The following is a 25,400-nucleotide window of genomic DNA, read 5'->3' as shown; positions in this document are numbered from 1 at the left end:
TCAGAAAGTGGGCTGACTTAAGAGTGGGGGGGTAGGTAGACGGGTGATGAAATGACAAGGATGCAGCTGAATTCAAGACAACTTCATTGCTCAGATAGTGGTTAGTTTGGGGAACATGAGCTAAACGTGTTCTGTAGGTCGCTTCAAAACATTTGCTATAGCCAAAGTCTAGCAAGAATTAGATAATTCGCAGTGGTAAAATGCAACTTGATCCAAAACACTTGTTGTGTTAAAGCACCTAAATTCAAAGCCTTTGCAGTGTTAAAAATGCACCTAGATTCAAAACATTCGGTGTGCCAAGAATCGCCTGGATTCAAAATGTTAGTATTAAAGGCACCTGGATTCAAAACATTTAGTACACTAAGGCGGAAACTGGATTGGAGACAATCAGTGTACCTCAGGATAAGTTACACACAAAGTGCAACTTGAATGAATACATTGCTACAGCTAGGGATGTGGATCAGCTACGTGTATGCTCAGGGAGTCAACTAAGATCCGAAGAGAGCTATAATCGAGAACCAGAGAGTGGTGGCCCGGGGAGTAAAGTAGAGGGGGGTGTGGTATAGGGGTGGCTATCTTCAGCGGGTGAACATTTTAGTCGGTGACAAGTAAGACTGCTATGCAATGCTGATTAGCTGGGGTACTAACGGGGAAGCAACATGTATATCGGGGTGAAAGGCTTACAAATAGTAGCAGTACAAATCAAGTTAAGCTAAGTGAAGTTGGGTGAGTTTGAAAGTATGAGCCACTAAAACAGAGCTATAAAGGTGTCAGCTGTATCTTATCTTGTTGTTTCTGTATTCCTGCCAAGGGCTGAATTGGCGAACAGGGGCAAACCGGGTACGAGAGCTGCACAAGAGGGAGCTGGTTGCTCAGGAAGAGCCTTTGAAGAAAGATCTTTCGGTCACGTGTGCGTCGCACACATACCTATGGGAGGAAAAGGGAGGCAGGACTGGAGGGGAGACACAATCGGGACAGTGTTCAGTGGGCCCATAAGTTCCCGGTATGCCAAAGGCACTGGAATTACTCCAAGCCAAGTTCAATGATTAAGTAGACAAAGTGCAAGGCAAAGTTCAGCTTTATTATTATCCAAATAAAGCAGGGACAGCATACAAGCATCACAATCTTGAGTCTGTCTCTGAATTCATAGAGAACACTTTAATACTTTTGGCACATCATCTTTTGAGTCCTACATCGCCACCATTTCAAAAAACCTATGGGGAATGAGGATTGGTTAAGGGGTGTTGCTACATATAGATAATATAGGGGTTATGCAGTTAATTGGGTACATTATCTGATGGCTCCTCCTGAGGCCATCCCAGTATTGATCAAAGTAAAAATACATCAGTTCTAGAAAAACAAATTGACTGGCATACTATATGGTGGGTGGCGTGACACTAAGGGATTCGATTGGTAGGCTTCTTGCTAACCAACCTTGTATATTTTGATAAGTTATCAAGATATGTGCCAGACTGTTAGTAGGGGGAGAGAAACCCATGAATTCTCTACTATTCATTAAAGAAATTACCATACCTCATTCCTTAGACCATGAGCTCAGGCAATCTTTGTTCTTGACCGTGGGTCTGTGTGTGCTTTAGGGAGTACCACAGGTGTCCTACCTTTGCTGGCACCTAATGAATAGCCAGTGTTTTCCAATCATAAGTCACGTGTTAGAGAACTGTGTATGAAGTGGAATTACCTCCATATTTATTGAGATTTTAGCTATTATTAATGCATGTGTTGGGTTTCTGTTGCCTCTTCTGCCACTCTTGAGTTATTCTCCATGGTGTCCTTTTGGCTCACTGTACCGTTGCCTTCAGCTAACAAAGATTGGTTGTGCTCTTTTGCGTTTTAATTAATTGAGGAGTATCCTGCCTTTGTCCTGGGAATCACTATCTCGTGCCTCTGATCTGCTGTTCTCATCCAACCAATCTCCTTCTGACTTTGGTACTAACTGCCAACTACTGCCTGAGCACTGCAAAGCTCTGTATTTCTGCGGATTCAGCCTTTTTCAGTTTTCTGAAAGCCTCAAGGCTTTTGTTTATTTAAAAGCATGCTGCAGTGTCCAATTTCCAGAAGAGGGCTGCTCTATTACTCTTATTTCTATATTAAGGAGCTATACACGTGTGTCGTTTATGTACATTGGTTATGTTGGTGGTCTTCATGTCTTGTGGTTGCTATGTTAATGTTGTTCATGTACAAGTGCACATTTTGCCTAGTGTATGTGTTCTTCATGTGGAGTGCATATCTACTTCGTGTCTAGTGCATGTGCTTATTGATGTTACAACGTTAGCTTGACTGCTTTTGCCATCTTCAGCGAAAACAAGGTCTTTCTATAGCTTTATGATTCTCTTGGAAGTCGCAGCACCTGATGGATCATAAAGATTAATGATCAAAATTCTGCTTTCGTTACAGGCACAGTCTTCTAGTATCCCAGACAATACATATGGTGATACAAGCCCTTCTTTAAACCTCTTCAGAGTAAACTGGGAACTGGCCCTTATAGCCAGTTCCCCCACTTGAGCGACTTTTGGCCTTCTGTTTGGCTGATCTAAATAGTGTGGTATATCCATCAAGACTAAAGTCCCAAGTCTCCTGCAATAAAAAGATATCACATGCAGTAATAACAAGGCATAAATTATCAAAAATTGATTAGCAGAGTTTGCTAATTAATTTGTTCTTGGATTAGCAAACAACCCCATTTGATTAGCAATTTTGTACTAATGTTTTTAATGCCACCCGAAGATACTTGTACCCAAGATATAAAAGGAGCAACAATACAGCTGTTTTGTATTCCTGCTGAAGTAAGACATTAGTGAGATATGTCGGGCCTTGTACATTCTTTAAAATTCCACTAGACCTGCAGGTTGAGCAACTTAGTTTACCCACTTGACTGAAGAGACGTGCACTAGACCCATGGCAACAGATGACAACAAATCTAAATGCACCTTCTGTAAAATGGTGCATGTCACCACAAACCCACTTTATTTTGGCACACTGCTGCCACCCAGAGGCCAGCCATGCACAGTTAAACTTTTATTTGACATTTACTGCAAACAAAGTGAAGTTTAAATAAAAGTTTCCAACATCCCCAGCAAATGGTACTGGCCCTTCTTAAATCTACTCGACTGCGCAAGTGGGCGAAAATGCTTTGCGAGCCCTGGATGAGTGCAGGAAAAAGGTAAGCTGCAGCATGAATGGACACAAATAAATAGATATGATAAAAGGCCCTGAAAACAATTTGGCCAGCTCTCTACTGCAAGTGCAAATATATAATGCAATCATAATCGTAGAGCAAAATGAGCTCTGGAGGCCAACTGCAGTGGACAGTTTTGCAGTGGGTCTGTATATATACATACTGGATGAAACTATTGATCGCTACTTTAAGTAAATATCAAGTTAGCTTTGTGTATTCATTATGTAAAAGACTAAGCAGAGTGGATGGCATAGCAGGCAGAGAACTGGGTTAACAAGGCAGAATATTGAAGTTTGTGGCCATCTCACATTCAGGTTAGTAGGTATAAAGCAATATGGTAAGATAGAATGTCAAGGAGTATGGGGTTCAGCTCATGGGTTGAGCACCAGTTGCATGCTGTATGTAACCAGCAGGTCACATAACTAGGTTTGCCATCAAAGCATTTGGCTGAGTGGTCATGTACATTTTCAAAAGTGTCCACTCGTCAATATGATGCATCTTCCCCAACAAAATGAAATCTAGTTGACACTGAGATTTAGATGCACTTAACTGTAAATCATGGAGGCAATGCAGAGTTTTACAGTAGCAATAATGTAATTCTGCATTATGTAACCAATTACATTTTTAGAAAAGGAATTGAAAGACTGAAAAAAATAACATACTTGTCTTTGGCAGACAGGATACAGTTAGCTTAATAACTGTATTATCCTGATTATTTCCGGTTTGCAATTATTTGGAAAATACAAATAAAATGTGTGTAGCAATCCCACACAGGCCTTTTGGCACATGAGTGAAGGGGATGATTACTGCTGCACGCTCTCTCTTGGCCCCTTTGACCTTGCAGTCAACAGAGAATCGAGGGTGGGGAGAGTTCTGAAGGCAAGAGAGGAATGCTGGGTGAGCTGTGTTTTCATTGAACAGGGTAACTTGAATAGCTAGCTTTGCTACACAAGTGCCAATTTAATTAGCAAACCTACAGAATTGCATAGCAAATTGCTCTGCGACACTGCTTATTTTATGCCTTGAATAAAGAGAGGCACATTGGATTTCTGAGAAAGGAATTGTAGCCACAAGTGTTCCAGGAGAGCCATTTGTGACTTGTCCTTACACATGAGCTTCAGTATCCTTTTGGTTGGAATGAGCCCGGAAACCATTGTTCCACTAAATGGTTGCTTCCCACGCAAATCTGGAGACCATGGGCAAGTAGGCTAGTCCTTTCAGAGTTGTGGATGTTTGATTAAATTGTTCTTGCTGATAGGTGCTTCAGGGGAAGGTCATCCCTACTGCTCGGAATGCTGTCTACCTGCTTCCGGCATATTGTCCGTTGGTAGCCCAGCCTTTTCAATTCTGTGTGACCTGAGCGGAGTAGGGCCCCCACTTTGGGAGAAATACATTCAATTAAGGCTGAGTTAGTTGGGCTGTCTATTTTCGGGGAGCTCAACATGAGTTATGTCTTCAGATCAAATGTTTCTTAGAGGCGTTTCTGTGCCACAAATCGAGCAGGCATCGTCTATTCATAAATGGGCTGCTCGCAGTTGGGCACAGCTTCTCCAACTTTTCCCATTTTACCAGGGGTAGGACCTTGTCTGGGTTTCACTGTGTGCACATTGCCATCTCCCTGGACATGTGAAGTGGATGGAGGATGGAATCTCTCCTACTTCGCCATGTAGATATATGGGTTGTGTTCTTTCATCCTGTGGGTCTTGGCACATAACGGTGGGTGCCGGGCAATGATTGAAACTAGGTATAACATTTTGGGTTACTGTGTGGTAGTTGAGCACCTACGAATGCAGACTTGCTACTCTGATCCAGCAAATCATTGTTTGAGCTGAGGGTTCCCTACGATTTGGGCCAGGAAGCAACCATTTGTCTGATCCAGTTATACAGGCCCCCACATAATTGGGTAAGGGTGGGCGTTCTGTGCGCTTTAGCCGTTTCCCCTGACTTACCGGTCTAATCGCTGGTTGACCCCGCTGCCTTCTTTTGCTAGGGGCCTGTGACACTAGATTCTTCTAATTCAATTACGGGAACTTCATCTGCCTCTTTGCCACATACAAGGGCGCTATTGAGCCTTCTGCCAGAGACTAAATCCCTGGGTGAGGTCACACTGAAGCCTGGCACCATTTGATGAGCAGAGCATCCTATTGTTCTGGGTGAGTCACTTGTGGTACCGATGGTTGGGGTAGTCCTCAACGATTTCATGCCTTACAGCTGAGCCACAAGTCCCTTTAATAGCTATCCAATATGGCATTGACTACTCAGGCAAGAATTGTTCTTTAGCGACGTTGGTGCATAGTGTGAAGAGGGCATGGACCGTAGAGTCCACTGCTCTTAAGGTAGGAGTAGAGAAAACCTGTTCTACATACAAGGACTGTGCTGATTGCACCAGTGAATCATTCTCGTCTTTGCTGTCGGAGGAGAATATTGCTTTTTCTAAGTCAGTTGTTGCCGACAGATGAGTCCCGATTACATTGTCATAGTTGTGGGAGGAGTTCATAATTTGTTTGGAGGCGCCCAATGTATCATTTTGCTGTCCCAAGCTTACATTTAGTAGAGAAGGATTGTCGATTAAAGGCGAAGTGACTATGCCTCGCTCTACATCTTGAGCGATGTCACTGTGCTTGTCCGCAGTACATTCTGTAATTACACCAATTATTTCTTGGAGGGAGGGAGGGGAGTGGAAGAGAAGCCACCCCAAAGAAGCCTGTGATTTTGGATTGGGCTTCCTGGCGGCATCGATTTTTATCTTTTTTTGAGCAGAGTGTCCTGTTCGAATGCGCTCGCTCAGCAGGCGGACTAAGTGTACGCTCCCCCCGCCCTTCATCCACGCGCACTCTTACTGCATAGATTGCATTTATATGATTTTCCAGACTACATAGTGTATTTATGACAGTTCAAGCAGTGATAAAATGCGCACTCATCAGAAAAAAATGGAAAGTAACGTAGCAACTTGTCAGTAGTTTTTCAGGCTGGTGATTCCCCACTTTAATGCAGGCTGTTGGGGGCTGGGGGGAATTGACTGCACTGCTGCACGCCACCCAGGCGCACTCCGGTGGACCACCCCACGACACACCACACTGGCACACCACTACGCCTAACACTGCACGTTATTTGGAACGTCACTAAGCAAGATTACGCACAACGCTACTCGAATGAATAGTCAAATTAAACATTTGAAAGGTTGCAACAAACGTTTACAATGCAGTAAAATTGGGTCATCGCTACATTGAAGCAGCGCTTTCATGTTTATTTTGTGGTTAACAAAAGCTCAAATATTAATTTAATCACACCACACTATTTCTGAAGGTCCGAGTGCCCGACAGGATCCGAACCACGTGAGCTACCCAGACAAAGTGGAGGAAAACCTACCACTTCAAAGCTTTCCCCAATGCACCTCTGGGTCCGCTCAGTATTACACCTCTGTGAAGGCGCTCCTACCTGCCTCCTGTTTCTAGGCACTCATGCCCGTGCACTGGATATCAGCTTTCCACACCAGCCTCGCCTGTCGTTGACTGCCTTTTTACAGATTTGTTTCAGTAAATGTTCTCCCCGGTTGATCCTAAAGACTTACCACTAACAATAAACTGGAAACACACATATATAGAACAACCCAAGAATTCCTAGAAGAACACTGCCTATTAAACCAGGAACAAGTAGGCTTCAGAGCGATGAGAGGAACAGAAACAGCACTTATTTCAATCTGGGATGATCCAAAGGCAAACGCAGACTCAAACAGCACAGCTCTGCTACTTTTAAAGCTCTCTGCGGCATTCGACACAGTTAACCACGACATCCTCATCATGAGACTGGAAGAATTCAGAATCACTGACAACGCCTTACTTTGGGTCAGATCCTTCCTAACAAACAGAAACAATATGGATGAAACCTTACAAATCAAACCCACGAGAATCGTCATGCGGAGTTCCACAAGGATCATCCTCCTCACCACTGCTATTCAACATCTATCTACCTTTTGCAGCTAATTAATATCATCGAAATACATGGCCTCACCTGTTACAACTACGTTGACGACGCACAAATAATCTATAAAATACAAGCCTCACAAGAAGAACAACTCAACACTAGAGGACTGCCTTTGTGAAATATACAACTGAATGAACTCTACCTCAAATTCAACCCAGGCAAAACAGAAATAATGATCATCACAAAAAACGGAGAAGACAACCTCTACATCCCATGGCCAACAGAACTTGGAGAAACCCCAGCCCGATCATCGATTTTGTTAAAAAAAAAAATACAAAAAAAACTGGGAGTCCTGATGGACAACAAACTCACTCTAGAGCCACAAGTAAACACCCTAATCAAGAAATGCTTCTTTCTCCTGCGAGCGGCTGAAAGGATCCTACCATTGCTCTCATTCACCAACAAAACAACTAGCGTCATCGCTCTCATCATGTCCAGATTAGACTACGCCAACAGTTTATATCTAGGCATGCCTGAACGACTCCTAAATAAACTTCAACGCATACAAAATGCAGCGGCCAGACTGCTCCTTAACTAGCTCGAACGGAACAGATAACACCAGTGGTGAAAACGCTACACTGGCTACCCATCAAACAGCGGATCAAGTTCAAATCAATGTGCATAACGCACAGAGCAATCCACGACCAAGGTGCAGAGTACCTTAGAAGAAAACTAAAAGTACATCACACTACAAGGCCACTCGGATCCAGCAGCGACATCCGTTTGGAACCCAAATCATACAACAAGAGAAAACTCGGAGGATCCTCTTTCTCTCACCTCGCCCCAAAAACCTGGAACGAACTGCCAAAGAACATATGGAACACAAGAGATCACCTACAATTCAGGAAACTCCTCAAATCATGGCTCTTCACCCCATAACCAGAAAGAATGCCCATGAGGACATACACAGCGGAACTATGCTGAGAGAGAAACCTATCCCGATTTCCTAAGCCATCGACCCTTAAAGGAAGTAAGGATATACGGATCTACAAGATATCCACTTAACAATTAAAAGACAAACCACATCGAATCATACCAAAACATCCACATATTATATTTCCTTTGGCAAACTCCTCCAGTTTATGTACCATTGATTGTATGTAGCAGTCTTGGCCAGAGTTTGCGGAGTACAGTGCGGCTATGGTCATCATCTCCCCTACCCCCTGGAACGTCATAGCTATGTACCTGCCGTTAGTATCTCTACTTACCCGTTATTTTAAGTTCCAAATTATTTTTCATTGCTATTGCCCCTTTCTTCCCGGAGCTGTTTGACTGCTGTATTTGGTCATATCCTCTTATTCAGCGAGATAATTTGTATCACTTTTTCCTTTGGCCATCCTTTAATGTGTAACTGAATGCTTTCCCATCCCAGGTGTGTTCTCTCTCCTCCCTCAGACCTAGCACCGGACCTGTCCCCCTCTACCCCCTTCCTTGGGCTGACTCAACCGGCCTGAATCTCCTCCCGACCCGCCTATTTGGGTGTTGAGCCAATTTCCTCCCCCAGTGGTCCCTTTTGTGTGTTTACCCTGGCCCATGTGTTGCTTCCAAGAATCCCCCTAACCCCCACTGCTTCTATTATGTTCACTCCTCCCCAGGAGCTCTTACTTTTTGAACCTCGGCAGTGCAGTTATCTTTGCTTTTGGGGACTCCTTTCCGAGGGGTCTGTTTCTTGTGGTGCATCTCTCTCTGGGAGTCTGGGGCCTTGTGTTCCCTGCTTTTTCCTTGCTTTTTTCTTTGATTCCTTGGTTGACCACTCCCATGCCTTCCTTTTCGGGTGCTCCTTCTCTGGGCTCTGACCCTCTCCATTTGACAGGTCTACCTCAATGCCCAGTAAGTCTGCGCCTTCTTCGACAGTTGTGATTCTCCTCTGTTTTTTATCTACTTCGAACAGGAGTCCAAATGGGAAGGTCCATTTGTATTTAATATTTCGTTTTTACCAGGTCTTGTACTATCGGGCGCATCTGTCTCCTTTTGGTCAGTGTAATTTGGGCTAGGTCTTGGTATAGTCGCAACTGCGTACCATTGTATTTAAGCTCATCGGACTGTCTGGCTGACGCTAATATGCTCTCCTTCTGCTGGTATTCGTGCATTGCTACCAGGATGTCCCTAAGCCTGGCTCCCAGCTAATTTTTCTTTGGCCCCACCCTAACCACCAGAATTCCTTCTGGATCAGATAGGTCAATCATGGATGCAAATATTTGTTGAATTGTTTGTTGCAACTACGAGTCTCCCACTGTCTCTGGAATTACTTTTATTACCCTGATGTTAGCCCTCCTTGACCTGTTTTCAAGGTCCTCGGTCTGGATTTTGAAATAATGTGTAAACCTAGTCATCTCGTCTATTTTATGGGTGTCCACCGCCAGCCATAAAATATTGGTGCAGGAACTGCAGAGCTTTTTCATTAGTGTCTACTCTTGCTACCAAGCCATGTAGTTCGCTTTTGACCTCCTTTTATTGTTCCTGTTAGGTCCTCTTTCATTTTTTCCAGTTGTGATTGCATTAAGCTTGCCATCCTGTCTCTGAAGTTCTGGAAGCATTGCCCCTTTTTCGTTCCGAGTCTCTTCTTGGGAGGTTTCTTATTCGCTCCTGTCATCTGCCATGTCACTGTCCTGCATGGCTCCTCCCTCTTTCCTCCACATTTTCTGAATCGCCCCCTCAAAGCCCTTTCTGTTTCCTTTCGCTGGCATCTGGGGTTCTTTCCCTCTGCTTTTCGACATCCTTCTTTGTCTCTGGGGCTGCCCTGCTGCAGGCAGGAATGCCGTTCCTTGCACTCTGCTGCAGTCCTGTTCTAATCCTCCTCTGTATTGCCCCTTCTCTGCCATCAGCTTCCCGTGACGTCTTGGGGCCGCTTGGGGGGGATTGCCCCCTGGGCCCCCTTGCCTCTGTGGGCCACCTCTTTTGCAGAGTGTTGTTTTAGGTTTCCGGGCGTGCCACCAGGTCTGGGGGTGGCCAGCCCTTCCCTACTTTCTTCTGTCTTTCCGGCTCTGCGCTTTTACCTCCTATTTGCCTCTGTTCTTCCCTTTTTTTATTATGCTGCAGCCTTATATGCTGGGTGTGTCGTCTCTTGCCCCTCAATTGCTCTGGCTCTGGTATATCTTGCGGGGGCTACCTCAACTGAATAGGGCTTTTATACTGTTCATGAGCCAATGGGCCTTTCGCCTTGTGAGGCTGGATGTTGCCTGTGTGGTGCCTCTGAGGTCCCCTCGGGGTCCGGGGAGTCTTAGGCCTTTCTATTGGTGTCTTCCTGGGGTGCTCATTTTTACTGCCACCCACCCCCCCCCTCCAACCACTCATTTTCTTCTGTGGAAGGCCAGGGTTTGTATCTTGCAGGTCTCTGACCCTCTTTAGAATCTCACTGCTACTCATCTCTGGTGGAGAAGCTGGTGTGTAATTTGTGCTGGGGCCGGTGCTGGGGGGCGGGCACACCTCTTACTGTGTGTTCGCTTGCTCCGTCTCTGCCTCCTCCGCTTTTCGGCTTTGTCAAAACTCCTATGTCCCACGCCGATTCTGGGGCTGGTCCGTTCCTCCTTTCCTTGCCTCTTCCACGGGGGCGTTTATCGGTCCTTCTATTCTCTTCTCTTCTCATCACTGTTCTGACCTGCTGCGCTTTCTCCCGCTGCTTCTCCGACGGGGCCCTCACTTCTTCTCGCCTGCCCTCTGCTGCTTCCTTCCCCTCACAGCATTCAGTTCTTCCCTGTCTTCTGGGCCAGCCCTCACTTCAGCGGTTCCGCACCAACTGTCTTCCCCGTCTTCCCTCTACCACTGCGCCGGGGCATGGTCCTCTCCTCTTCTCCTTCCGTACTGCTCAGGACCTGGGCTCCTTACTCCGGTGTCAGCCCCCTCCACCTTGATTTTACTGATATCGCTGCGGGTCGGTGCTCTTCCCGCCCTCTCCGTTTGGTTCCCTCACTCAGCACTCATTGCCTTCTGGCTGCCTGTAACCCTGCAGGGCCAGCGCTTCAGGGGTCCGCCTCCTGATGTTCCCTTTGGTCGCGGGTCCCTCCTGGGTGCACTGTTGGTACCCCAGTGCTTTTCCATGCTACATCTCGCCTGGGTAGAGAATTTTAGCTGGATTTCTCTTCCATTGGGATGGTGGGGGTATGTAGCTCACTGGTTCACCATGTCTCCACCACAACGGCAGTCTTGGAATCTTCCACCTCAGCCGCGTCTCCCCCCTCCTCCTTTGGCCCGTCCGGCCTGCCCTGCTTGGGCCGTCTCCCCTCCCCCCTGCCCTGCCCCCCCCCCCCCCAGCGCCGGCCAGCATCAGCCAGTAATTCAAAACAACCTGAAAGAACACGCCAGACAATTTTGTAAAGGTTGGAAGTGTTAATGCCAGAACAGCTTTATTTGCATAAAGTCTTGGAGTTATCTTACAGGCGATCCGTAATTCACCACACCACAGGTTCTTCTACGCCGTGTGCGGCTACCTAGGTATGCCCTGCCCTCCCCCCGCCTCCTCCCATACCGTCCTCGTCCGGTGGATGCCTCGGGTTGAGCCCGGCCCTTGCTAGGAACTTCTCTCTACCCCTGGCCATTTGAATGTTCCCCTTGCGTCATACTTCTTGTCATTCTCAACGCCTTTTTTGGTTCCTATACAGACACCATCACAGGTGTCCCAACACAGCACATACCCCACATCCTTGTACCTTCTGGCCGACACCACCTTCCAGTGCCGCCTCTCCCCCCTTTTGCTCTAAGGTACCCATTGGTAATCCCCCCCGCCCCAAACGCTGGTCACTGTGCCCCGTGTCTGGTTCCAGGTAAAACAGGCAGCCACCCGGTGCCACGCTTATATTCAGATTCCTATACAGCCACCATCACCGGTGGCCCAACACAGCACATACCCCACATACTTTGTACATTCTGGCCGACACCACCTTCCGGTGCCGACTAACACGTTTCTACCTGCCTATACAGTCATCGCTTTGCGATGTCCAGCTATCCTGGCGCACATTTCTACACTACTCTGTGCTCCCATCCCCAACTGTGCCGCTTCTACCCTAGCCCTACCTCCAAGCTTCGGGCCCCAGGTGCCCCCATTCCGGTTTGCTGTCCCCCGGGCAGGACATCGCCTTAGTACCCATGCTCCCAGTGCCCCCCCCCCCTGGGCTCTCCTCCAAGGTCTTACCCAGCACCCTCACCCCCGTCAGGTTCCGTAATCCCTAGCCCTAAACCTTCCCTCCCACCGGCCTGCTCCTCCCCTCTCGAGATGCCATGTTTTTGCATTGCCCCCCAACTTTCTCCCCCTACAGTTCCCTGAGCTCCGTTCACCCCGAAGACTCCCACCCCCGTTCTCTCGTTTCCCCCCCAAGTACCCCCCATCTGTTTGCCCCCCCTCTTCACCTACTTGAACCTTGTGCCCCCCCGGTTCCCTCTTGTCACCCCTCGAGCCCAATGTTGCCCCCCCCACATCACCCTTTGTATCCTTCCTTCTGTTGTCCCTTCCCCCCACCTGTTTCTTTGGCAACCCTGCTTGTGCCACCATACCTTCATCTCGGTCCCCCCCAACTTCCCTTGTAGACCTTTGTTTTCACCTTGTTTTCCAATTTTGTCTTTCCACCCCCCCCTGCATTTTTGGGGCTGGAATAGCTTCCAAGCCCCCTAAACCCTCCCCTTTTTTCCCCAGGGCCTCCCCCAAGTCTGTTACTCTTGGGCGCCGTAGGATCTAAGCTGTTGGCTGAGCATTCCCCTATGGGCCTGCCAGTACTTTGCTAAAGGGATCGACTTGTGACTCCTCCAAGACTCTCTGCTGGTTGCCGGCGGCAGAGAGTCCCCCCCCCCCCCCACCCAGCCTGAACAGGTCGCTCCATAGCCGGCCCTTCCGCTTGTTTCACCCTCGCTCAGTTGCTCCTTGGTAGGGGTATAGCCACCTTGTTTCCCCCCCCCCCCTCCCCCCGCCCTTCCCTTGCCCTTTTCAATGTCTTGTCCGGAAGCCAACGCTGCCTAGCTATATTCTTCCCCATGTGTTCCGGCTTCTTCCTAGGACCCCCCATGTGGGTTGGAAATTTGTTATGGTGGATTCTCTATTGTCCTCTTCAAGGAGATGAACCTTTCATTAAACCACACTTCCACGTACGGTAGCGTTGCTTTGTGATAAATAATTAATTTGTTGGTTTATTTGAACTGCGCGCGCCATACTGGACACACCTTATCTGTGCCCTGACCCTTGCAACCCCAATTTGTGGTGCCCAGTTCTGTACCCTTTCATATTATACCTCATTTCGCCCCCCGCTTCAGCGGACCGAGCACCCCGCTCCCCAGCACTCTCTGCTTGGGGTGAGGGGGCTCGAGACAAATGTGTGGTGCTCCGTGTGGTCTAGCATCCGACAATGATGTTTACCCCCGTTAAGTCCCCTACCCTCTTCACTCTTGCACTAATCAGGATGATAAACAAGTACCCTTTGAAGGCCCACATTATCCGTCTCGAAGAGCTTACTTCTGTTCTAGCATAGATTCGGGAGACCTTTTATAATGGAATCCAGGAAGGTGTGCGACCTGTAGTATTAATGCAGGACTGTATGTAACAGCTACATGTAGCCCAGGCTAGACACAGAACTCACGTTTGCTGCCTCACAGAATGCAGAAATGCTTAAGCATGTATAGAGGAGACCGATTGGTAGGAAGGAGAAAGCTACACATACCCTAGCGTGGATAGTGGATGTAGATTAGAAGCTACCATGAAGGTATCTGTATCCAGACAGAGTAAGATTGTAACTGGGACATGGTTTTCTGAACAAACCAATTCTAGACCTTCCCCATAAGGATGACGTGTCCGTTTTTTATAGCAACCCCTCTCTAGTGCCGGTTCGTTGCTGATAATAGCACCTGATGTGCTGCAAGACCAAGTACATACACCTGCATGTTTATAGCCTTCAGACGTAGGAAAGGCTCAGTCAGCCGTACAGCAATGTGCTATTCTAATCTTGCCTAGGCCGACACATCTCTGCAATTGGTGCTTAACACCCTGAGCTAGCATCTGACCCACTGTGACACTCAATTTGCCGAAATGCATTTCAAATTTGGCTATTGGCCATGAAGAACATAGTTGCCACAGGAAGGAAAGAATGCTACAGGAGTTGGGCTGAAAGCAACGCACACCTATACATACCGCAGTGAACGCCGAAAGCATTAAATGGTTAATTGATCGAGGCAGAATGTACTTGCTAAAACTGAAACGCTGCTCTTTGTTCGGAGCGCGGTTAACCATAATACGATGTGTTGTTGTATAGGGCCTTAAACCAAGGCGCTTTACAGAGCATGTGTTGCCTGCACTTCTCTTATCCCCTCTTCTATTCCTGGTGATGCATCCCTCCCGCCCCTGCCCCCGCCTCGCTATGTTATTCACTCAAGATAAGGGGGTCGGGGAGACAAGCCGAAAAGCCCGTATTTATATGTGTACACGTGAGCAAGTCTCACCGCACCTCCAGCGTCATAGCGCTAGAACCCGCATGACAGTCTTGTAACCCTTATGTACGGGCGCGTTGTAAAATGCCATGTCGATCAGACCGTCTGATAACCCGAAGCGCTTTCCTGTGTGCCGCGCTTAGCTCGCATTCGGCCGCTGCCCCCACTGACCACCCCCAACCCTGCCCCCCCTTCGCCCCCACCCATGTACATGTAAGGTTTTCTTTTCGCCCTAACCGTGTGCCGTCTTGTGTTCACTATATCAGACCGTTCTGCATGGAACCTAGCCCCTCATGAAACCGATCGGCATTTGTTCCGCACAAGCACTATTGCATGGCCAGCTTCTAAGTACTGGATGCTGTTACACTTTAAAGTGCAGCCATTGGAAAGAAGACGGCAATAGTCAGTATTGGCATGCGGGTATTTACCACAAACGGGAATCACAGGCTAGTGGTTAACTTGCAGAACGATCTTGCTGTTAACCGGTTAGAGTAGGTCAAATACACACGATATGGCTACTTCATTGTGCTGCCTGCCACTATGACAATTCTGTCCCCCAGTTCATTCTTATTCATTATGCGGTCCCTTCGTTACGCAGGTCTGACCCTGGAGTGGCCAACCTAGGGAGAGACACTTGGAGAGGTGCACAAGCAACGGCCCCCTTCCGATCCTCTCACGCCGTGGGCCTCTTTGTTACCAGTCCCCCCTGCCCCTACATTGCTGACACAAAACCTTCTTCACTATCGGCTTGCATATGGCCAGCTCCTTCCCCAACCTGCAAATTATCAATTCTGCCACAATGATGTTCGCCTTCCGTTGCCCAAACGGGTGCTTGACCTCTTAGCTGCAACCTATTCCTAACAGATGTTCTGAACCCGCTCTTAGTCCATGGGCCTTTACTCATTACCTAGCGACTTCCGCTTATGGCCCCAGTGATGATCCACCGCCATAACCTGGGCATTTGTCCAATAGCTATGCCGTTGTATCCAACATTACCCATCTTGTCAGCCCCTTTCGTTTCCCCTCCAGTAAGGTGCTGCATGAGACATTTCCTTTGATTTGGCATAACAAGGCCGCAGATTTATTTTTACATATACATAACCACTGTAAACAGGTATTAAAAATTAGTTCCAAAAGGTGTGGCGACTGCTCCTCGTCCTGCTTCCCCCTTTACCTCCATATTGTTTGCAGGCACAACTCCCCCAAGGCCTTCGAGTCTGAGAAATCGCCTGCCCCTGCAGGTCTTTGCGGACTGGGGGAGCGCCGTTTGTTGGGGGGGAAGTTGAGCCCCAATTGCTACCGCCAGACACCCCCGCCGTTTAGGCTCCCAGGAGGCGCTGTCTAGAATGGCCGAAGCCCCTTCCGGTTTAGCAATGGCTCATTCGGAGTCTTTGTCTTATCATAGGTTGCCACAACCCGCCTGTCCATCCTGCGACAACGACGTCCAGGCTCTGTCATAACTGTAGGGTGGGAGGGTGGGAAAACGAAGTCCTCCACTTTTGGCGGGCGCCCAGCTGCTGGAAGAGCTGCAAGTGCCCCTGCGCCGGGCGCCCGCCGCTTTTATGTCCCAAGCCCCGCCTCCTTCCTTTGTTGCCCTTCGCAGGCTTTCCCGGGCTCTTGTCGCCCTCTCCTCTGCCTCCTTTGCCGCCCTCTCCCCTGCCCCTGGGGGGGAGGGGCGAGAGAGCGTCCAGGAGGAAGGCCCCTGCCCCGGTTATCGGGGTGCCTCCTCCACTTGCTGCGCTCTCCGTTCGTCACCTTCATTAACCACGTGGCTGACCCCCTCCCCACCTTGGGCTGGAAGCCCACCTCTTCCCCTCTGTTTGCATGTGAGCTTTTCTGCTGCCAATGCATGCCGAACTTACTGTTGCGTCTGCCCCAATCTTCACTAGACCCGTACCCCAAACCACGAGATAACTTCCTACAGTGGAGCTTTTCAGAGCACACTGAGCCGACTCCATTCCCATATATATATATATATATAACTATTAATGATGGCCACCTGCTCCTCGCTGCCCAGTCCACAGTAACAGCATATCGTCATTCACCACGAGGCTGCCCTGTTCTCCACCCGTGGCTCATATAAAGCTTGGCCTCTTTTGCTGCGATTCCCCACGCCCGCCCCCGAGTTTTCACCGGTGCACAGCCAACGGCCCATTCGGCCTGCTTGCCAACCCCCCTTCCCTTTACTCATTCGTGCAGTGTGGATCCTTACAGAGAAGTGGCAATTCCGCAACTGGTGATCCCCGCATACCGGCAAACCCCTGGTTGTACTCCCATCACCCACGAATACCCGAACACTCCTTGACCGACAGGAACCGCAACCCCCCTCGCTGTAACACCGGAGCCTCCTCCCAATCTCCCGCCGGCAGAGCCCCAGGATGACCGGCGGTGCAGATGTGAGGACAAAGGGGGCACATCGTGCTGCCCAAAATTTCCCGACCCTTCCAACCTCCTTACGCCCCGCACCCATTGCCCGCCGCGATCCTGGGTAACCGTGGCCCCACTACAACACAAATGACGTATTCGGTGTTCTCCCCGCAATCCTACCCTCTCTTGAACTCTGTTACCGCGACCCAACGCTATCGGCAAATACAATGCCCATCAAATTCCCCACACGTCCAGCCATACAATTCCAAACCACTATACCCAGAAAACCCCCGCGCACCTCTCCCTCTGATGATTTGGCCCACCACTATCAAGAACCCACCTCTACCGCACCCCGACCCCACCCCCAGGCGAGGTAAGCGGCGGGAAGGTGGGAGCTAAACAAGGCCATATGGGCGCTAGCCAACAAAGAACAGCTTTGTTCCTTGCCCTTCCCCCACACTTACCTCCGACCGCGCATTTCTTCCTGCACTTGACGCTCCTTCCTCCTGGAACCATGACCTCAACCTTCGCTGGAACACTTCATTAACTGGAACAATCTCCGCACATAAACACCAGCACGAAAGGCAGGAAAACCAAAATGCATTCTCGGGCGGGGGCAAGTAGCGAGGGATAGAGAGTGTGGTGCCTGCCTGTGCCCCGACCCTTTATAGGGCCCCCTCCTCCCTCGGTTCCTGCCCCGCCCTTCTTCCGGCGACCCTCCCTGCTTCATCCGGGGGAGGGCTTTCCCCCTGTTTGAGGAGCCCGCCCCCCCTGTAACCGAGGAGGGGGAGGAGGTTGGCTGGACAACCCCCACTAAGGGGCAGCGCCCGCCATGCCTCCTGCGTCGGCGCGTTCGGAATGACTGTCTGTTTCGAGTGGGGAAGCGTGAGTCGAGGGACTGTGCAGTGTGGGGTGCCTGAGACTGGGACATTTTTTGCTTGGGTGTGAGAGACATGTTGAAGAGAGAGAATTGATGAGGGTTCGGTTGACTGCGCTAGGTGTGGCTGAGCTGAGTGGGAGGACTTTGCTGGAAGGTGACAGACGGGGCGGTGGGAGGAGTTGTGAGTTTATGTAAGCTAAGTAATGATTGGTGGGTCTGGTGCACATCATCCTTAAGGATGGGGAAGTGCCTGCGTGGGTCCGCCCACGCCTCCGATAATTGAAAGAAAGAAAGAAAGACCGCCCTTAACCTGACACGGGAGATGCAGCAGGGCAAGCCCCTGTGAGCCCTCTTGTATGCCCTCGTAGCAGAGGCCCTCGCGCAGGCAATTAGACTCTCGCATTCACGGGGATAGAGAGAGGGGGCAGAGAGTATAAGTTGGCACAGTTCGCCGACGACATCTTGGCCTATATTTCCCAGCCACTGGAATCAGTACCAGCCTTGTTCACAGCTCTAAAGGAATATGGGGTCCTGTATGGCTTTCGCGCGAATCTCAATAAAACGGTGGCTCTAACGCTTGAACCGGGTGCGGTCTTCCCAGCTCATCTCGTGGCAGAATGGGTTTTCCAACTGCATACTTCTGGGCTAAGGTACTTGGGTGTACAAATCACAAAGAATCTAGCCGATTTATTTGATGCAAACGATGGCCCTCTTTGGAGCGCCGTCAAGACAGATCTGGAGAGGTGGTCTAAGTTAACGCACTCCTGGGCTGCAAGGTTCACATCAATTAAAATGTACATTCTCCCCGATTCTTGTTTCTCTTCCAGTCCCTCCCTGTGATTCTCCCCTCTGCATTTCACACGGAAGTCAAGCAGTCCCTTCTAGCTACCTATGGGGAGACCTGAAACCCTGAGTCTCTTACACAAACTTAATTCTGCCGAAAGACAGGGGGAGGGCAAGGGTTAGCCAGCTCTGCATTCTTGCAGACCATCTGTGGGAAAACACAAAGAAACAATGGGTGGTCTTGGAGAATTACCTGTTTAAGCCAGCCACCCTAGGCGAATGTCTGTGGGACTGGCACAGTACCATGCCACATAGAATTTAGGAACATCCAATATTAGCAGTGTTGTGGTCACTGTGGCGTCCCACCCGAAGTATGAAGGGAATCAAATCCTGGTCTTCCCCCTTTAGCTGCATCTGGGCTCCCCCCCCCCCATTCGAGACTACTTGATTGATGTCCATCGCTTTCAGCCCCAATATGAAAATGGCCTGGTTAGGGTGGGGTAGATGCGGAAAGCGGGTACCTATATCTCGGAGGCAGAGCTGTAGGAGGCACAACATGGGACCGCAATAGTGCCACTGCCCTAGCTACAGCTGCGTAGCATCCTCCAAGACCCGCGTTGGGGAGATCTTTCGCGGAGGCTCCTCACAGCATTCGAACGCACCCTGAGTGTGCGCCGTTGAACGAAGGGACTGATCGCCCAACTATGTAGTGCCCTGCTCACTAGGGGTCACCTTGCACAACCCACTACACAGATTAAACGGGAGGGGGAGTTAGAGTTGCAGCACCAACCTGAGGTATGGGCAGTGTGGAAAACATCCATATCCATGCAATGCAAGATGCACAAAAATGTTTCCCCGGGGTAACACCATTCTGTTGGAGGGGGAGTCGTGAAATAAGCGATTACTGGCACCAGTGGTGGGGATATGTGGAGGTCAGGCCTTTTGGAAGGAAGTCCTAGGGTGTATTCACGCGATAGATGGTATTTCCAGGGGGCTCTCACCATTGCTTGTACTGTTTGGGATTGAATCAAACCAGGACGACACGAATACTGTCTTGTCTGCAGCTAGAGTGTGCCTGACAGTCTGGAAAAGCAATGCCTTGCCAACGAAAGGGGATAGCATATTCAATATATCAGATGGAAAGTATTACAGCTGCCCTCCTGGAATTCCACTCACATAGATATGGTATGGCTACACAGCATGTAAGGGAGCAATGCAGGGGGCGGGTCTGGGTTGAGTGGGGGGGGGGGGCCTGAGCCATGGTTCTCGAGTTGGCTGTGATGGCTTTGGTCTGCTGATGGCTTTGTTCAGCTGACCCTGCAGGGGGGGGGTGGGGGTGGGGGTGGGGGTGGGGGGGGGGGAGAGGGAGAGGAGAGGGGGGTGAAAAGAAGTATAAATCTGCTTTGGACACTCAATGATTTCCGATTGTAAGAAAATGAATGTTTGGTGTAAGGTACAAGTTAGCTACCCAAATAGTGCTGAACAGCATTTTCTTTTTTTTTATGCGTGAGGAGAGGGGGAGGGGGAGGGAGAAAGATAGGTTATCGTTCATCTTCTGACAAGTTGTGTACTATACAAACTAGTTATGTCCACTCCCCAAAAGGACGTTTCAAGGTATGTACTCCACCAGGTTTATGTGGACACTAGTTGGAAAAATCAGTGATGGTGGTGTGGTCATACATTCCTTGGGGACTATTATGGGTTTCATTACCTGTCTTCAAATATTTTTCTGTCTGATTAATACGAAAACTGTGTTTCTGTTTATTTATTGTAAATTCAATAAAATACGGTTTAAAAACACATATACATAATTCGAAGTAAATTATTGCAAAGCAATTTCCTTTGTTAAAACAACTGGAGACCCTCCAGTGAATCTTGCCACACCTTAAGAAGATGAGAAGCTAATAGGTGTTTGAACTCCTTAAACAATTCAGCTACCAGTCATCTGACCCAGGAGCCTAACACAGGGAAGGGCGCTCTCTAGCAGCAGAGAACTCCTCTACAGTGAAATGGGCAGCTAAAGTCAAAAACGATTTGTGACTGGAATTGTTTCTCCTAATTATTCATTTCGAAAGCACCGAGCAGTAAATCGCCTCCCGGGGAGCACACCTCGAGAATATTGCTGATGCCAAACTTAGAATGAACCAACCGGTCGAGCATGTGACTGGGCCCGTTTGCCTCACCACACCTGTGAGCTTGCTATTTGCACACAAACTGACCTAAGGATCCCACATGCTGTAGAATTGGAGCCAGGGCTGTGACAGACGAAATTGGTCCGATATTGCAAAGCCATGTACGCAGGGTGGTGTCGCTGCTCCTGATTTTGAATTACATTGTTGCGCAAGCTAATGTTTGCATCTCAATGGTATTCCTTCGGTTTACTGTTTCACTTGTGATGTAGTGGTGGGGGCAATTCCCTATGATCTCGGTTCAGGTATCTTTAATACCAAATATGAGTATACCTGTACTTTTGACCCAGTGCGTGCAGAGGTACATACTTGAGCAGTTGGTTATATGTTATCTTACCGACAGAAAATTGAGCGGTACATTTAATTACGACCAAAATACTGAAAAACACAAATTATTTTTTATTTGGGGGGGGGCACAATCCCCCTGATTTCCTATCTTTATAATGCCACCCCAACGCCACCTGACTTATTTTAACCCTTTACCCCACTAGCCTATATATATTTATTTAATATTTTCAGTGTTTTTTCGGTATTATCGTCTTTGGTGAAATGTACCACTCTGAATTATTTTCTGTAAATTGACTGGGTACCACTTGTGGTAGGCAACTGCTGGGGATAGGCTATTTCGCTGGCGGAGTATCACTATGCGTTATTGTCGCAATGTGCTGCTGTGGTATTTTCCTGATCCATTTCCCTCTTTGGACAAAGGTGCACGCAGCATGGGACAGGAAGGGTGTGCTTATTCATAGATCTGTTTCCTGGTTTGTTCTATGTGTCGCTGGAAGATTTTACAGCTACATTGAGTAGCGACCATGTGGTTATTTTACAGTATTACCCAATGTGCGTATCATTCTTATAGAAATGGCCGCCTTTTCCACATGAGCCTCACCCGTGCCTTGAATTTCTAGTCCGTTCAGATGCGAATCGCAGATTGGTTTAATTTCTTTATAATGCTGTTCACCACTACTGAGCATACTCTTCTTGGATGTGTTCCTAGTAGGACACAATTGCACGCTTTCGGATGAGTGCTGGTCTCGATGCTGTTTGTTTACACAGGTTTCACTGCATTATACGCTTGCTCGGCTAGCTGCATTCTCCCCGTAGTGATGAGTATCCTAAGTGTTGTGTATAGCCTGCTGGTTTTCAGTAGATGTTTTGCACGATTCAACATTTGCACTCGCCACTAGCCATTGGCTAGTGATACTTGTCTCTTGGTGAGTAGGAAATGGTGTGCAGTGTGTTTATTTAGAATTGAGGTGGCAAGTGACTTTTTATGGCTGGTAATAGCTTGCAACTTGGCATTTTTACCCCAGTCTTTTGGAACTTTGCCAATAATGTTCTCTTTCGGACCAAAGAAGCAAAGTCACTGGTTGATAGTACAGACATTTCTCTGTACTTGCCTACAAATTAGTACCTATTTGGGGACATTGCAGGGGTCGAAATTAGGGTTTGATTGACAGGAGCTAAAAGCAGTTCCTGGGCATCCGGCATCACCCAGTAAGCAGGAGCTATCTCTGAAAACCAGGTGCTATTATATAGCGTGGCGTGCCGCAAATGTAACTCCCACATGAGGTGCAAACTATAACTTTCTGTCAATTAAATATAAACCATTGGGCTTTAATCATCTTTTGCATGTATCCTAGTGCTCTTTTTATGCACATTCCTGAATGCACAGGGTTAATGTCAGTTGGCCTGTGGAGCCAATGTAGCCAACCGGACTCTGCTTGGCTATAACCAGTAACTAAATGTCTCCCAGTCAGGGCTCAAGTCGAGGGTACCGGCAGGGGGGGGGGGGTTATACAGTCCCCCCAGCTAAAATGAGAAACATTGAATGTCCTCTTTGAATTTCTGAATGAAAGCTCACCTCAGGGATCAAACCACAGTCGGCAGATTTGTATAACCTGATGAAAAATAACAAACAATTAAAGGTGAAATGTCCTATTTCGGTACTGCAACAAGTCCCAGGGAAAACATTTGTATTGGTTCTTGGAGTTTAAAACATGCACACCTTTTAAAGTTTTCAAAAACACTATTAGAAGAAAATATCCTCTCTTGGTTTTGTGTGTGTGTTGATTTCATGAAAGGCAAATGACATTCGTCCTGACATTGGCATGGCATGAATAAATGATTACCGGTAGATTTAATTTTTCCGTATAACTTTTTATGAACATTTTCACAATCCAAACCCCCACCCCCTACCCCCCTCCCCCCTGGAGTCCAAACACCGATGGTAGGCATTCCTTTTAATTCTCTTTGAATCCTAGCCTCCTAGAGGCAAATAACCTGGTTTATTCCACCAGGTCTAGCAGTCGCATTTATTTTTTATTTTATTGTTTTTTTTATAATGCCTGAGTTTGTTTTCTAAGTTCGGATCCAGGATTCAAATCTCTGTTGCTTTGCATGATCATGCTGCCAAGACCAGAACATTGCCCCTGTGCTATTCTCCGTTTATTCTCCTCGGGCACCAGTTCCCCATAGCCCTGCTTTGAAGAAACCCCAGTATTCGGGATCAGTCAACCAGAAAACCTTGATGATCACCTTGTAGCGAGTAGGTAGCCAATTCCAGTAATGCAAAGTGCCACACTTTTCCCACCCATCCATGCTCAGTTGGGGGATACTTAGATTTCCATTTTTGTGCCCCCCCCAGCGCCCCAGCATAATCGGAATCACATATATTTTGCACTCTGCTCTGTTCCCTCTTCCCTTCAGACCCAGGGCTTCCCCTAGTGCTTCCCGTATTAACCTTTAGTATTCCTGGATATGAGGGTAGTCCCAGTCCCACCAGATGTGCTTCCAAGTCCCCACCATTCCACACTGTCTCCAGCAAAGATTAGGTACTGAGGCATAGAATTTGTGTATTTTATCTGGGGGTAGGTGCAATTTTAACCCATATTTCCTGGATTTGTAGAGATCTTGTTAACCTGGGTATGTTAGCTCACAGTCACTTCCATCCTGTTGCCTCCATCTCTTGGCCTGTTACCCCTTCCTAGGATGCCATGTATCTTCTTTCCCCTGGTTCCTCACCCTGTTTGATAAGCGAGTAAATTGCCCCCACTAAATGGTTGTCTCCGTTAGCTAACACTAGGTATTTCTCAAAAGGGGTTAAGCTACGTGTTGCTGCCTCGCCTCCTTCATGGACGGCTGCATTAACCAGTGCCTTATTTGGAAGTATCTGAACCTCTCAGTTTCTTTTACTCCAAAGTCTGCCTTATATTGGGAGAATGTTTTAATGTCTGGCCCATCAAACATATTCCAGATCTTTTGGCAACCTCCTTCCAGCCACGACCCAAAACCCTTTTCTCCACACCCTAGAGTGAAACTTGGGTTGCCAAAAATAGGTGTACATGGGGATGGAAATGTGGTGATTTGGGCCTGCCTTTTTACCTCATCCTAGGAGTAACCTCCGACCATCAGTATCCTACTGTAATGCATCTTTTTGGTCTGTCTCCCTTTGGTTTCTAAAGTACCTCCTAAAGGTTTCCCCTATTACTGCCTTATCTGTTGCCCTTCATATCTTTTCCCGGTCATCTTTCAGCCAGTGCCTCATTATCCTTATTTGTGCCGCCATAAAGTATATTTTAAGGTCTGGTTCCACATACCTCCTCTGCCTCTTGGCATTATCACAACCCTTCTAGCTATCCTTGGTCTTTTTACTGTTCCAGACAAATCTCCTAGGATGTGTTTGGACAGCCCAAAAGGAGGAGACCGGGACCTGGATAGGGAGAGTCATAAAGTAATAACAGCTGTGGTAAAATAACCATCTTTAAAACATTGATTCTGCCCATTCAGGTTATCGTTAGACATCCTCAATCGATTTGTTTATTCTTTAATACTACTAGCAAGGGCATGTAATTGACCCAATAAAGCTAGTCCATGGTTCTAGTTAGCTTTTATTCCTAGATAGGTTATGGACTTCTCAACCCATTTATATGGAAGCGTGCCCTTGAGCCCCTCCTCTCTCTCTTTCGGTATTGCGAGATTCTGAATTTCAGTCTTTTGGGGGTTTATATTTAGCCCAGCTACCGACCCAAACCATAATATCTCTCTCCATTGCCCTGCGGGAGCCCTCCGTATCCATCAATGTCAGCAACATATCATCCACAAAAGCAGCTATCTTGTGGACACTTCCCCTAAATGATATCCCCTCAATCTCCCCATTTGATCTTATTGCCTCCAAAAATGGCTCCAAATAAACTGCATAGAGCAAGGGGGAGAGGGGGCAACCCTGCTTCGTGCCCCTCTGGACCTTAACAGGCTCAGATAACTGGCCATTTATTGCTAGCCTTGGGGATGGGTTCTGATAGTTGGCCTATCATTGTTTAGAAACTTCTCACCAAAGCCCATTTGCTTCATTACGATGAAAAGGAACCGCCACTCCACCCTGTCAAAGGCCTTTTCCGCATCTAATGCTACTAGAATAGCTGGGAATCTCTTTTCATTAACCTTTTCTATGAGGTGAGCTATCCTTGTGTTATCACTTGTCTGCCTGCCCCTAATGAACCCTGATTGGTCTGTGCTAATTAAGCTTGGAAGTATTTGGTCTAGGCGGTTCGCCAGGACCTTTTGAAAAGATCTTCACGTCCACATTGATTAGGAA

General features: G+C 48.0%; 1 protein-coding gene across 1 annotated transcript in view; it reads left to right on the top strand.

Moving 5' to 3' along the window:
- Positions 1-25,400, top strand: part of PACC1 (proton activated chloride channel 1) — a 304,382-nt gene that overhangs the window by 29,853 nt on the left and 249,129 nt on the right. The window lies entirely within an intron of this gene.

The sequence above is a fragment of the Ambystoma mexicanum genome, chromosome 4q (assembly GCF_040938575.1).
Source record: "Ambystoma mexicanum isolate Mex_15411 chromosome 4q, UKY_AmexF1_1, whole genome shotgun sequence".
NCBI lineage: Eukaryota > Metazoa > Chordata > Amphibia > Caudata > Ambystomatidae > Ambystoma > Ambystoma mexicanum.
Note: the sequence above shows the minus strand (reverse complement) of the source record. Positions and strands in the feature narration are given on the sequence as shown.